This window comes from Sinocyclocheilus rhinocerous, unplaced genomic scaffold, assembly GCF_001515625.1.
Source record: "Sinocyclocheilus rhinocerous isolate Xijiao unplaced genomic scaffold, SAMN03320098_v1.1 scaffold2126, whole genome shotgun sequence".
Classification (NCBI taxonomy): Eukaryota; Metazoa; Chordata; class Actinopteri; order Cypriniformes; family Cyprinidae; genus Sinocyclocheilus; species Sinocyclocheilus rhinocerous.
The window spans coordinates 297081-311240 of record NW_015639773.1 but is presented as its reverse complement, the minus strand read 5'-3'; positions in this window follow the sequence as shown (position 1 = coordinate 311240).

Below are 14160 nucleotides of genomic sequence, written 5' to 3'. Positions count from 1 at the left end.
TAGAGACTAACTTGACTAACTAACACTGGATTAGAAAGGTAGTGAGACCAGTTAAAACCAACTACAACAGAGATGCTGGTTTAAGATGTTTTGTTATCAAGATGATTTAATAATGATTAATAAAAAACTCAAAACTCCCCACATTAGTGATGTCACCTGAAATAACCAATGCTACATTATAAATTGGATTAGTTAGCCTTAATGGCCATTCGTACATTGATTTTCCCCCAAGACAAATAAGACATCACTAAATGCTCACACCGTTTACTTCCCAAAAGAAATTTGTCATGGATAGAGATTTATAGCACATTTTAGAAACAACCCAGTTCATGAAAGAGCATTATTTTTTAAGAGTAATGCATGAATGGAGAGGTAGGGCTGTGCCCTTGCTGCATGATTTAGTTTGCATTGTCCTATTTTAGTATGAAATCCTGCAGCCATTTGGTCAAAAGTCAAATGGCATATTTATTTGACCAAAACACCATTATGCATAGTAGTGGTTTTGTATTTAGGTCAAGACCTAGGTTTAAGGTTTAGGTTTATAAGTCATACATTCTATCTCAGTATTTTTGTCTTCTTTTCCAGTACAAATATCTAAGCATTCGTAAATCAAGACATGTTTACTTGACAAGCAAAATGTAATCAGATAACAAGTCTTCTACCAAAAAGAAGTGACTTTATGCTTAAAACAAGAAAAAATGTCTGCTAGTGGGGTAAGAAAAATAAACTTGTTTTCTCTTTGAATTAAATTAATTTTTTTTACCCCACTGTCAGATATTTTTGTTTGTTTTAAGTCACTTAATCGATACATTTTTCAGAAAAATAGACTTAATATCCTAATTAATTTTGCCAGTCAAGTAAATATATCTTAATTTATGAATGCTTAGACATTCATACTGGAACACAAATTTACTTTAAAATGTCATTAAATCACGTCTCTGACATCTAAACTAAGGTTGATAGTTTTTCTAACTATAATTTATTTTAGCACAGCAGAAAATCTGTATTGACCAGTCAGGAATGGAACCATCCCATTTTAAAACTTCAAAACTTGTGGCTGATGTTGGACACCATCCACCATTAGCTAAAGAGTTCACCGCCACTGACCCCCACAAGTCCTTCTTCAAATACAGCTGTAACCCCTTTCATTTTTGGTGCCTTGCTCAAGGGTCTCACCTCCATCGTGGTACTGAAGGTGGAAGAGAGTGCTGGTCTTCACTCCAAAATCAGAATGGTTTTATAATGGAGACTGTTTAGGTTTTGGGGGGATTATTGTAAGGTGGTTGTGTCCACACACTGCTAAGACACATTTATATGCAAATTAAGATATTTTGCATCCAGTGTCTCCTTTAAAATGAAAATATTATAATCTTAATTCAAGTAATGAAGGATTTCGAAAGTCTGACAGTTATCAGTTTTGAGCACATATTGCAAGTTTAACCCTGCCTGGTTTACATGTTTGAAAATGATTAACAGTTGAAAACATTAGAAATTTAGATGAAGGATTTTGAAAGTCTGACAGTTATCAGTGTTGAGCACATACTGTAAGTTTAACCCTGCCTGGTTCACATGTTTGAAAATGATTAACAGTTGAAAACATTAGAAATTTAGAAAAGTAATCAAAAAGTAATCAAATGTAATCAGTTACATTACTTTAATAAAGTAATTGAAAAGTTACACTACTTATTACATTTTAAGTAGGGTAACTTGTAATCTGTAACCTATTACAATTTCAAAGTAACCTTCCCAACACTGCTATTGTACTGGAGTCAATTAAGAGCGTATCAGAGGTTTCAACGAGAAGAAGAAGAAGAGGAAGAGACAGTAGTCAGTGACCTCACAGCAAAGGACAGAATCAGGTAGAGGGTTTTGACATGGTGGAGGGAGGCGTGTGCGACTGAAGTCTGAGCAAGACATGATGATGATAAATATCAAAAGACCATTTATTAAAGCTTGGCTGAATGCAGCAGTGCTCCATCAGAGATCTGTCTCCTTGTCTTCAGGTAAGATTAACATCCTACAGTAAAGAAAAAACATGTTTTATTACATTTTTCTGCATATTTAGTTGGGTTTTTTTAACCACACCAATTGATTTTCTTATCATCATCAAGATATGTCTTAGAAATGAATTACTTTTATTATTACTTTCCATTATTTCACTATGTAAAGTTGATTGCATGCCACAACAAATTTACAACAAACACTAGAGCTAACCAGTTATCACCTCAGAGAATATGGTGTTGAAAAGAGATGATTTTTCTCTTTGATTTCCTCAAATGAAAGCTAAAACCTAGTGAGATGTCTTGCTGTAAAGTATGATGCCTATACAGGAAGGCAGCATCCTAACAGAAATAACCTCATTATTTGGAACACTGCTGTACATATGCAGCACTTCCTTTAGTGTTCAATTGAGCTTTATCATAACACAGCATTCCGATATGCATAAAGCTGTGTGTTCTGTGTTTAAACATAAAGTTGTACCGTTTTAATACAGTGGTCTGTAACACTGAAATCTCTGCAATGACACAATATCCTCACATTAATCTGTCAGATGGAAACCTCTGCATTGCAAGAGTAAAACACTCTCTCTCTCTTGCCATCATGCAGTGAGCTACCTCAGGGTAGATTAAAGGTTTCCCATCTTCTCAGGGCAATCATTTTAAAGGCATGCACAGGAAAAATGTAGATATTCCGGGTGGATAATCTGAGCCGAATGGCTTATTCAAAAACCATTCTAATCCTCTTAAAAAGTGTGCTAATTTCAAGCGCTCCCATGTCATTTGATGTGCAGGTCTCCAGATGTGCATACTAAACTGAATTTGTTCACTCAGCATTGGAATGACTGGTCATTTTGGCAGAGGAGCAGCACTGAACATTAAATTGATGACCGATATCCAGTAATGAGTATAGCCACTAGAACCAGACAGAATACTCTGATTTTAACCAAATCTAAAATTAAAATGATTAAAAATCATTTTCATTAATGGAACTAAACCTGAAGAAAAAAAATATAATAAATACAAATAAAAAAACTAATAAAACTTACTAAAACAAAAACGAAAGCTGAAAATATGAAAATAAAAACTAAATACTACAATGACTAAAGCTAAAACTGAAAAAAAAAATCATCTAAATTGAAAAAAACTAAAAAAAAAAATAACAAAGAGCACAACATTACTAAATCTTCAACTAAAATGAAAACTGAAACTATAAAAAAAAAAATCAAAATATTAATAAAAAGTCTAATAGTATACAGATAACACTAAAATAATACTAGTTCTGCATGTGCAGATTAGGTGCCTGCATGGACATGACCTACTAAAATAATACAATTCCGAAACTGGGTGACTATCAATGGTGCAACAAATATCTAAAATCTAATCAAATATGTATCTATTAGATTTAGTATACTAAAATCTAAATCCATGATTTATTCTTTTCTGAGGAACACAAAAATGTTTAGTAGAATGTCTAAACCACTTTTTTCCTATTTAATGAAAGAGACATGACATTTTACAGCTAATCGTGACATAAATTGTGGTATCGTATAGCATGGCTTCAGAGCTGTTTTTTCATTATCATATACCTACTGATATTTTAAATAGTTTATCATTCTCCATTGCGTGACTGATCTACACATCAATTAAAGAACAAACAGGAAAAAAAAGCAATTGATTAAATGTTAATTGTAATCTAATCACTGAAAACCTCTAGAGTTCTACCTTCATCCAACAGTTTCCAAGTCTGGTTCTTTGAAAGAGTTTGTTCCAGACAGTTGTTCTGTTTGCTCTTATCATGTTTCATTCATAACCTTTTTGTCCCAGCCTGGAATGGCACATCTGGGTGTTTTGTAGATCTAGGTCAGACATTTCATCATCCAAGTCCTCAGAGGAGATGATTGTTACAGTCCCACTGACATGAGTGCAGCTTTGCTGTTTTTTAGCTCTTGTGTCTGTAGAATCCAGATAGAAAACAAGACAAAAGATCCGGAGGTCATGAAAGAGGTAAATATCACATTACATTAGTGCATGTCCTAAAGCCTCCATAAAAAGATCTGATATTGCAAATTTACAGAGGATGTAAAGACTTAAACCAATATTCACACTGCAAAAAAATTATTTTCTTTCTCGGTATTTTTGTCTTGTTTTTCAGTACAAATATCTAAACATTCTTAAATCAAGATACATTTACTTGAGAAGCAAAATTACATAAAATATTGTTTTCTGAAAAACTGATCAAAGTTAGGTGACTTTATGCTTAAAACAATAAAAAAAATCTGCCAGTTGGGTACGAAAGTAAACATAATTTAAATGGAAAACATATTTCTTTTTCTTCCCTATCGGCAGACATTTTTTCTTGTTTTAAATGCAGTCACATAATTTTTAAGCATTTATCAGAAAAAAAGACTTCTCAAGAAATTATATCTTGATTTGAGAATGTTCAGATATTCATACTGGAAAACAAGATGATAAACTAGGGATGATTTTTCAACATTTCTCCTTGTCTAACACATTTGAAATGATACTAGGTTGAGTAAATTATGAAAGAATTTTCATTTTTGCATGATCTATTCCTTTACCCTACTGTATATTTATACAGCATGCTGTAATATCCAGGTGTGAGTGTTCCAATTGTGTTGTAGGTTTGGCTTTAGCATGAGATGGATTGTGTGATTCATTAAAGGTATAAGTGAAGCATTTGGTAGGTGCTTGTGATTCTCCAATCAGAGCTAATCAGTGCAGATTCATACGAGGGTGGTCCTCACGGGCGACACACGCAATAAACAGTCACAATTATGCGGAGCTGCTAAGATGAAAATGCTCTGATGAAAATTGCTCCATACTCACTACAGTCCTTTAAATCAGGTATGACCTCGTATGGAGCAGCACATGGCGCATTGTGTGTGCGCACGTGTGTTTCTCTCTCTTTCTCTCCATGTCCTTGTTTCCTCTTCCTGTCATGTGTAAAAGGCTATGTGTGTGTGTGTGTGTAACATCCAGTGGTCTAAATTAATTTCATTCTTTCATTAAAGTGCTTTCAAGCTATGTTCCTCAAACATTCTGGTTAGGGCTTGTTCTAAATCTCTACACTGCAAGTTTGTTTCTTCTTGGGAAGAGATTTGGAGAATTTTCAGCAACACATCACTTGGTCACCATTGGATCCTCTGCAGTGAATGGGTGCCGTCAGAATGAGAGTCTAAACAGCTGATAAAAACATCACAATAATCCACAAGTAATCCACACCACTCCAGCCCATCAATTAACATCTTGTAAAGTGAAAAGCTAAATGTTTGTAATAAACAAAGCCATCATTAAGACGTTTTAACTTTCAAGAGTTTCTTCTGGCCAAAATCCATAATCCATAATAAAGCTTCCTCCAGTAAAAAAAATAAAGAAAAAGAAAAAAGCCCATTTTCTGTTGTCCTCTCACATCAAAATCTACCGACATATTTGTTTAGAACGGTTTTGGGCTGTTTTCACTTGTAAACGGTGATCTAGCAGAACAACTAGTGAGCAAAGTTGTCTAATACCCAAAACCCATTAAACAGCAAGTCTTGTCTGGTACCCAAAACCATTTTTTTGTCTGATACCCAAAACTGTATTAACAGAAAAGCAGACACAGGAGACAAAGTAATGATGGTAAAAAAGCGAAAAGTTAGTCTTAGTTGTTTCAATGCTCAGACTTCATCTGACCAGCACAAATCCAACAGGTGTTATTATACCACAAGCCATGGAAAATTACTGCTTCACAACATCATCCTGTGACGTTAAAAACCTTGAAAGGAAGATATTCTCTTATCTCTTACTCACGAACACAAATATCCCTCGAAACCACAAATCATAAGACTAAATAACAATCGAAAAATAATAATAAAAATGTTATATAAATGACTAATAATTGAATAAATCAATGAAATTAGTATAGAAATGCTTAAAATTATTATTATAAATGATTATATGATTAAATGGAATAATACAATTATTAAATGATAAATGATTATAAATGGATGAATGAATAAATAAAAGAATAAATGAATATAAAAGAAAGAAAGTAAAACACAACACAAATGGTTGCTCTCTTGAAGCAAAACACACACACGTTGCTACAAAGATTTCTTAGACCCTTCAGACAAGATTACTTTTTCACTGGAGAAGCAATGGTTTGAAGTTAAAAACATTAAAATGATGGATTTGTTTCTTACAAACATGCAGCTTTTTGCTTCACAAGATGTTAATTGATGGACTGGAGTCATATGGATTGCTTGTGGAATATTGTGATGTTTTTATCAGCTGTTTGGACTCTCATTCTGACGGCACCCATTCACTGCAGAGGATCTACTGGTGAGCAAGTGATGTAGTGCTACATTTCTCCAAATCTGTTATGATGAAGAAACAAACTCATCTACATCTTGGATGGCCTGAGGGTGAGTACATTTTCAGCAAATTTTAGTTTTTGGATGAACTATTCCTTTAAGAGTCAAATAAAATAATTACATTTACTTTTCTTATCTTACTGCAAATTGTTCCAACAAATTTTAGTTAAGGAAAAAATATTTTTAAATTTAAATAAACATATACAGTATTCTCGCAAAACAAGTCTTAATACAAATTTTTTTTTTAAGTAAATGTATCAAGTTTCAAAGATATTACTGGAAAAAATACTCCAAAAATATTTGCTTGCACTGAAGCAGTTCAAGTGTGACATTTCGTTTACGGAGAACCAAAACCTAAAGTCTAAACTCAGCTAAAACTTAAACGCTATTGAGCTCCTGCCTTTGCAAGCACTGTTATTGCTCTTATGAAATGCAAATCTGGTTGCGTTTTTCCATGTCTCCATCTGCAATAGCTGAAAGTGAGGTCATTGCTGTGCAGTGTAAACACAGTCGGATGAAGAGCTTGTTTTTCCTCTCATGTAATGTTTCAGTTTAATTCTGCGAGTCCTCAGGTGAGCTCAGCACTAAAGCAGATTCAATTTCAGCGTCGCCGCCGCCCCGCATCTCCATTAGACACCCTTTATGACGTTCATTTCACGATGACCCGGAGGGCTCTAAAAATAGCATTAATGGCTGATGGGGATTAAGTCTTTGGGAACATGCTGTAGTGGTGTCATTTAGCCCTGAAGACTTTAACTCATCTGTTTGGTGTGGCAGGACAGGAAGTAAACAGGGCTCCGGACTAACATTTGAGAGCAGTGGCACCAGCGCCACTAAGTTCTACAGATGGTGGCACCAGGAGGAGATTTGGTTGCGCTGGGGGGGTGGTGTGGGGGCTATTAAAAATAAAGATAATTTAATCATAAAATTACTATTGTTTTGCTTTAATAAGTGCAGTTCAATGTAAATTGCGATAATCGTAATTAATAATCGCAATTACAATTTCAAGGGAATAATCGACAATTATGATTTTTGTCATAATCGTGCAGCCCTAGTTTCTAATAATATTACACGTTTATTTCTTGGTAATACACATTTGACAGTAAAGCACTGAGCTTGTGTTGGGAAGCTTACAAAATGTACTTTTATTAACAACAGTAACGTGCAAAATCTAAAATTTTTATATAAAAATAATATATTCTACTCTTAATAAATGAACCATTATTCTTCTATAGTATTATACAGAACTGACTGATAACTTCAGTGATTATAAAAGGAACACTCTTTATGTGTGATTCAGTAGATTTTCAAGGCACTTTGTGACTTTTCTTACTTCATACACAAAAAAGTGCAAAAAGTTTACAAAATTTGATTTCTTGATGATTTGATTTAGTGATTTTATAATTTCAAAATATAAAGCAAAAAGAAGAAATGAATTACTAATAAGCCAATAAGTGCTCTTCTGCGGCCATCTACTGGTTATAGTGGTAATTTGATGTTTTTTGTTTTTGTTTTTAATTTTGCATACGCGTTTGTTTACCACAAAGTACATTTTGGTCATCCCATTAAAATAACATTTAAAGTAGATAATTTTTAGAGCTTTAAAGTGCTGAAAATAGTTGAATGTAAATGAAAAGTGCTTGAATTTCCCTCCTTAAAAAGGTTGTACAAACCCTGAAATTAATAATGTAATAACATTCGACTATTTCTGCCACAACACAATGGTTATAGTTAACGGTACTATTTCTGGTTTTCTATGTCAGCGCTGTTTGATCTGTTTATAACAGAGAATTCTGAGCAGAATTTAAACGCTTCTCACTGGATCTCGCATAGCTGTGCTGTAACAGTGTCACGAGATCAACACTGGTTCCTGAGTAAACCTGTTCTGAGCTCGGACCAGTTTGTTTGTGCTGCGCTGCACTCAATTATTGGTCCGAGCTGATAGACGTTGGTTTCGTTACGCTTTTGTTTCGTTTGCCGTTTGATGTTTCTCATATGCAACAGAAATGGCAGCGCTTATGAGTTGGACAACGCTGTGGTCGCACCAGTGACCGCTTACAAAATTTAGTCGCACCGGCAGAAAAAATGGTCACAGTTAGGGTTAGGCCTAAGTAAAGACTCATCTGTCCTCGTGAGAGGAAAACATATTCAGGTTCCTTTTATGTTCAAGTGCACTAGAACCAAGTAGTTTATATTCAACATCAAGTGATTCAGTTGCTTGAGTGTTTGCTTATGAAAAAAAGACAACACAACTTAAACTATGATATTCAAAGTAAAGAAAAATGACATTCAAGTCTAATTATGTCACGATGATCAGAGCTATTATTTGTAAACAGCCATCATGATTCACCGTTAATCATTTTGTTGAAATGCTAACGTGACAACGCTATTCAAACTAATGCGTGCACGACACATAGCCTACTCTTATTTCAAGGCCAACTTACAACATTCACATTTCAAGGCACCTTCATTTCACAGAGAATAAAAGAGTGTTTACTGTTGTATAATTATTAAACCATCAACCTTGATTGCAAGAGACAACTGGCTTCAACACAGAACATCAAAGGTATAGAGCTATATACATTATTAATATAGCATATGCACTTCTAAAACATTTCTATTGCAATATCAAAGCACTCAAGAAACGGCCCAATTGAATTAAAACAGGTTCGTCTCATCAATAAAAGCACTTTTCTGACCAAATGTGCGGATTTAAGCATTCCTAAAGCAAAATCATGAAAACTAATGAAAAAACAACAACAAAAAATGTTGTAACATTATTTACTTTACAATCTCATTACTTATTTTTTTACTGTAGGTCTATTATAGTAAAATAGATCAGAATAAATTAAAGGTGGCGCAATAAATACTACCAAGAATATTTTACACTTTAAATAATTAATTATATAATTAATATTACATAAATAATATAGATTATGCGAAATGGTAATATGGGAGAAAATCTGCTTAATTGTCATGAAAATAATATCACAAAGAAAAAAAGATGTATAATTTGTATAAAACAGATTTTATGTATAAGTTGTATATTTCATTTTTAAAGATTTATGTATTTATATGTAAGATTTATGTATTATGTATTCATGTACTATCATAACATTGCATTCTAATGCAATACTTATTTGTGCAAAACTATGGTATTTCTAAAAAGTACATTATTTTATAACCTTATGAGGAACAAAAGAACTCAAGCTGCATTTGGATTTTCTGTTCATCTTCTATTCAGGGACAGAGCTCAGTTTAAGAAAAATAACAACAGCGAGTCACGAGCGATCTGCTCTGTTCACATTTATCAGTTCTGCTCTGCCATCAATACCGCTCTCTTTTTATTGCTCCATTTATTGCTGCTGTATTGTACAGCCTGTCGCCGCTCTGGCCGCTGTTCCTCTCAAGGTTATGTGCAATGTAAATTTCAGATCCATCACAGCAGCTGTCAGAAATGATGAGGGATCTCCTAAACTTTATTTAAGACTTCCTGTCTAAACAAGGCCAGCATCCTGTCCTTCAGGGCTGACAGCTGTGGATTCTCTTCATACGGTAACAGATCTGTGTTCGGTTACTGTATTTACTATTTACTCGCTTTTAACCAGAATAACCAGCATGTTTATCATCTCAAAGTGTCTAAAAGAACAGGAAGTTAGAAACTTGACTAAAGCCGGGTTTAGCCTACAGGAGTTTTAAAATCCTATCCGATTATGAAATCTGGTTGCTGCACACACACAAGGAGAATCTTCAAAGATATTCTTCCCTCAAATCTTAAACAAGTACACACTACAAGATTTGCAAATCATGGCGCATCACACACTACAAGATATTATTAAGATTATCATGCTAGAGGGAGCACCTTATGTGATCTCACGCAGCAGATCGTCATTGACGTTTCAGCAACTAACCATTAGGGAGTCGTGGCCTATTGGTTAGAGAGTCAGACTTGTAAGCCAAAGTCGCGGGTTCGAGTTTCGGTACCGGCATGGATTGTAGGTGGGGGGAGTGAATGACCAGCGCTCTCTTCCACCCTCAATACCACGACTGAGGTGTGACCCTTGAGTAAGGCACCGGACCCCCAAATGCTCCCCGGGCGCCGCAGCACAAATGGCTGCCCACTGCTCTGGGTGTGTGTTCACAGTGTGTGTGTGTGTGTTTGTTCACTACTCACTGCTGTGTGTATGCACTTGGATGGGTGAAATGCAGAGCACAAATTCTGAGTATGGGACACCATACTTGGCCACATGTCACGTCCTTTCCTTTAATGTTTACATACAAGCTATAAGCATATATGCTAGCGTGTTTCAGATTTCTACATTCTAAAGGTAGGGGGAGAGCGAGGTAAGTTGTCACATGGGTAAGTTGTCACACTGTTCATAACTCCAACACTAGAGGCTCTATCTCAAAAATCAAATAGCCACTTTGTGTGACTTCTTCTTCTATAGTCAACTTCCTGTTCACATGTGGTCAAGATCGCTCTAATCTGAGGTTAGCACAATTTTCTTATTTTTTGGCTTAAAAAGTAAAAAATTTGCACTTTAAATTTTATGCAATACAACTTTGTTAGGTATAAAAATTATTATTTTGCACAATACAGAGGAGACAGGAACGAATCTTTTGATATTTTAGCTGACGTGCTATGTTGAGCTAACCTTGAGATTTAGCCAACATTAGCACACATGTCAGTTTGGGGCAAGTTGTCTCAATGACTTTGGGGCAAGTCGTCACATGTGACAACTTGCCCCAGTACAAATAAACACATAGAACATGCTCAAAAAACATTGTGATATTGTAATTTATTTGTAATTGCAATAAGGTTTTTGAAGAAAGGAAGGAAGGAAGATGGTTCGAAATTATCATCAAAAGACAGAGCATGGCAGTACACCACCTGACATAATGTTAAAGGCAGTCAGGCAGGTAAAGTTGCAGAAGAAATCAATCAGAAGTACAGCGAAGGATTTTGACATAAATTACCGTACTCTGACTCGGTATTGTCAAAAGATTACCAGAGAAGAAATTGAAAGTCAGACAGCCATGCCAACAACAATGGTTGGTTATACAACGCCACGGAAGATTTTTTCACCTGATTTGGAAAAGCAGCTTGTTGAGTATATTACTAGGTCAGCTGACATTTATTTTGGTCTGTCACCAAGTGAGGTCAGAAAGCTTGCCTACCAGTTTGCTGTGGCACACCAGCTGAAGTTCGCGCCTTTGTGGGCAGAAAAAGAAAAGGCCAGCAAAGAGTGGTTTACAGGCTTCTTAAAGCAGCATACAACGCTGTCACTGAGAAAGCCAGAGGCAACTAGCCTTGCCAGGGCAAGTAGCTTCAACAGAGAGAATGTTAATGCTTTCTTTGACAACTTAGAGAAAGTGTTACGCAAATATGAGTTTGGACCAGGAGACATTTGGAATGTTGATGAAACTGGGGTCACCACTGTACATAAACCAGACAAATGGCGCTTTTCCACTGCATGGTACGGCTCGGTAACTGTTTTGAACGAGCGCACCTTTTTTTAACAGCCAAAAAGTTTTGTTGTCTGTTGCGTAAGAACAGACGTTCCTCTCGTTGATACCAGAGGAGTGGATCCAGCGAGAGCTTGATGGGGCGACGCGGAATGAAAACGTTTTTTTAGGAGTCGTGGTAGTAGAGGCGGCGCAACTATAACGACATGTGAATAATCCCGCCCACTCTAAAGCCGTACTGAACTGCAGTGGAAACGCAAACCGAGCCGAACCGTGCCGTACTGAGCCGTACCGAACCGAGTCGTACCACGCAGTGGAAAAGCGCCAAAAGTGTTGGCCAGACGTGGATTCAAACAAGTAGGGTCAGCTGAAAGGGGTGAAAGGGGAACCCTTGTCACACTGGCCTGTGCTGTCTCAGCCACAGGGAATAGTATACCTATTTTCCCCATTTTCCCCCGTGTCAACTTCCGCGATCATTTCCTGATCAATGGGCCACCTGGCAGCAAAGGAGGGGCAAATTCCTCTGGATGGATGAAAGACACGCACTTTGTTGACTTCCTGCAACATTTCAGTGAACATACAAAGTGCTCAAAGGAGAAGCCCTGTTTACTCCTTTTGGACAACCACGAGTCTCATCTGTCCATTGATGGACTCAATTATGCCAAAGAAAATGGCATAATCATGCTGTCATTCCCACCCCACTGCTCACATCGGCTCCAACCATTAGACAGGTCTGTCTACGGGCCACTAAAGAGGCACATCAACAGCGCGTGTGATGCCTGGATGAGGAACAACCCCGGGAAGACAATGTCAATTTATGACATTCCTGAGATTGTGGCAATTGCCTATCCTCTGGCTGCAACCCCCTTGAACATTCAGGCTGGCTTTAGGGTGGCTGGGGTTCAACCTTACAACAGAGATGTATTTCTGGAAACCGAGTTTGCACCATCCTACGTCAAGAGCAAGGCAGCTAAAAGAAGAAAAATCATACAAGAGTCATCATCAGATGATGAAGAGTGGTTCTGCCTCGTCTGTGTGGAGCCATTTTCAAACAGTCGTCCAAAAGAGACCTGGGTAAAATGTGTAAAATGCAACAAATGGGCCCATGATGCTTGCATCTCAGGCCAGGCAATTTATGTGTGTCAGAATTGTGACTCTGAAGATGAGTCTGATTAGTCAGATACAGGGCATCTGTTTTGTTCCGAGGTTAAACATGTTAAGTTAAGCGAGTTATCTGCAGCATTCCATTCAGTTATCATGGATCTATGTGCAAGCCAGTTTGCACCATCCTGCGCCCTGCCTGGCCCCATTCAGAACCCTGCCCTGCCAGGCCCCAGCACCAACTCTGCCCTGCCAGGCCCCAGCACCAACTCTGCTCTGCCTAGCATGCCCAGTTATGCTTCTGCTATCACCAGCTCACCCTTACCCAGCAATGCTATTGCTGACAGCGGGCTACCAACTCCAGAGGACATCCGGCCATATCCAAAAGCTGGCCCCCGAAAACCAGCCAGCAAAGGAAGAATACGACGCAAATCAGCAATTCTTACTGACACGCCAGTGAAGCAGCAACTAGAAATAGAAAAGAATAAGGCTAAATCTAGCAAAAAGCTGTTTCAAAAGAAAGGGAAGCGGGGGGGGTGGGCGAGTCAAAATCTGGACCTACGAAGAACAAGGCAGCTAAAAGAAGAAAAATCATACAAGAGTCATCATCAGATGATGAAGAGTGCTTCTGCCTCGTCTGTGTGGAGCCATTTTCAAACAGTCGTCCAAAAGAGACCTGGGTAAAATGTGTAAAATGCAACAAATGGGCCCATGATGCTTGCACCTCAGGCCAGGCAATTTATGTGTGCCACAATTGTGACTCTGAAGATGAGTCTGATTAGTCAGATACAGGGCATCTGTTTTGTTCCGAGGTTAAAAATGTTAAGTTAAGCGAGTTATCTGCAGCATCCCATTCAGTTATCATGGATCTATGTGCAAGCCAGATAATGTTTGAGTTTAAAGTTCAAAGTAAAGTGGTCTTGCCACTTAATGTGTTTTGATTGAAATGTGTATTGTTTGGATTGAAATAATTGTTTTTCCAAATTCTCTAGGCATGATTGTTTATATTTCCAGTTCTGGTTTGAATTAAAAAATTTAAATCAATAATCACAATTAAGTAGCTGTGTTCTTATTTTTAGATAATGTAGTGTGACAACTTACCCGCCGATGGGGCAAATTGTCACAAGTGCACATTCTCTATTCAACAGTCTACAACTCCGTAATGAGATAAGATATGAAAATGTAATGAACACAACATATGTGCCCAAGACTTCCTTCTT